Source organism: Lupinus angustifolius, chromosome LG05 (assembly GCF_001865875.1).
Source record: "Lupinus angustifolius cultivar Tanjil chromosome LG05, LupAngTanjil_v1.0, whole genome shotgun sequence".
Classification (NCBI taxonomy): domain Eukaryota; kingdom Viridiplantae; phylum Streptophyta; class Magnoliopsida; order Fabales; family Fabaceae; genus Lupinus; species Lupinus angustifolius.
This window is the reverse complement of record NC_032013.1, coordinates 12,702,820-12,705,212: the sequence shown is the minus strand read 5'-3', so window position 1 is coordinate 12,705,212 and position 2,393 is coordinate 12,702,820.

Below are 2,393 nucleotides of genomic sequence, written 5' to 3'. Positions count from 1 at the left end.
ATTTTTTACAACTTGCATCTATATATTATTTGTAATTTCAGGAATAATTTTTATAAACCGAAACAAGCCTAGGTTGTAGTTGTTATTACCTTGGATTTTGTGACTTACACAAGCTGTGCCACCTTGGCTTAGTCGGTTTTGGAGTGTCCAAAGTAGTTGGACACAACTCATGTATCTTATTGTTAAGAGGTATAATGCCATACCCAATTATGGCATTGGGAAATTATTGTGAATTACTTTTAAGATTGTAGGACAAGGGATGTTACAAGATTAAGTCGGTCACTAAAAATAAGGTTTTTTATATATACTTTTTGTAACTTATTGTAAAGTGATCTTCAATACTACTATAGAGTTCAATATTAAATAAAAATACTAATATATAGTCCCAAATATTTTAAATAATTTCAAATTTTATATATTTCCCTTTCCTCTCCTCAAGTGTTGTAGAGGATTATACTTTCCCTTTTCTAATATTAGAGTGCTTTACCCTTTAAGATCATTGATAAACATTCCTCTTGTTTCTAGGATATATATATATCTACTCATTCCTAAATATTCATATTTGGTTTTGGTTATTTTATATTATACCTAAGGATGAGAACAAGTTAGACAATATATTGTAATCTTTTTTGTATTACTATTTGATTGTTTAAGTTTATTTAGGCCTATGCCTATTTAAAAATCTAATATGACATATTAGTCTATTTAAAAGTTTATTATAATATCAGATATATAATAAAATTATATAAATTAATTTATTAAGCTTAATAGACATTTTAAGAAATGTGAGTCTAATATTTTTATGTTAAACATGCTTTTGAGAAATCTGTAATCATTAATAAATATGACTTATCATAAATTAGGTACTAGGTCACTAATAATTGTTTAAGCTTGTTTCCATCCTTAACCATATCACATATCATTTACAATAGCATGAGTATTATAATATTTCCAATGAAGTCAAATTGAATAAATAAGAATGTATTTATTTTTCATTAGTTAAAATAATATTGGGCTATGACTTTGATATACTTTAACCCATCAATGATCAATGAACTTTTTTTTTTCCTTATTGGGCAACATTAGATATCACTGGTTGGCCACATAAGGCATGATCAATGTTATGAGAATGATCTGAACATCAAATTAGAATATATTTTATTTTAGGTTCGTACTCTGAGATTAGAAGATATTATTCTATTTTATTTTATTTTATTTTAGGTAAACCATCTTTGATTACTTTCCAAATTATTGCGGTTTAATTGAGATTAATACAATCGAACTAAAACTTTCCATATTTAAACCGATTTAATATCTCATTCAATTAAGACTACAAATATAATTTTTTTAAGACTGGCTAATGATGGGACCGCCTGGCTTGGTCCAATCCTTATATCATTGATCATAATATACCATCGATCATAATATAGCACATATCTAATTTTATTGTTGGTTTTTTTTCTGGATCAAAATCTATCCTCGTATAAATAAAGTTTATAGATTTTTCTTGAAATTTTGTGTGCATTAATGGTGTCTTCCACCTATGATTAGAAATTGATTCATTTCTAGGTATAAGGATAATCGAAATGATTTTTACTTTTACCAATAAAGTATTTTCTAATATATATCTATATTATTATATTATATTATATTATATATATCTATCCTATATATAAAGCAAAAATATGAAATAACTATCATGGTGTAATTTTATTTTCCTACTTTGCTCTTAAACTTTTTAATTTATACAAAAAATCATATAATTACATGTAAGTATGTAATTAAGCACCACCAACCTATTAACCACCTCTCTATCATCTATACTACTTAATAAAGCCAAAACTCATTGTAACCACCTCATCATGATATAATTTCTGGTTCTCTATTTTGCCCTCACAATCTTATATTTTTTACCAAAAAAACCATATATAATATTATACCCCAATGCATGTTCCATGTATTCATCACAAATAATCAGCATCATATTATAGTATAACATATCTGAATAATTTTTACTCTGATTTTTAAATATACATATAATTTTTATCTGAATATTTTTTATATGATCTATACTATTATATTTTTTACGTGAATATTTTTTATATGATAAATAAATGTTTATACTGAATAAATGTTTATACATATAATTTTTACGTGAATAAATGTTTATACTTATGGATGTGAACTTGAAAAGATGAAGTGAATCATGGCCAGTTGAATAAGGTTAAATAGAAATAAGGGATATAAGGTTAAATAGAAATATAAAATCTGCTGATGCACTTTATTTTCATAACTTTTACGTCAATAATTTTTAATGCCACGTTTTATGTAGCAGTGTAAATATACATTTTATTTTATGCACTTCAATAGTCTGAACAACAATGTTAAGAAGT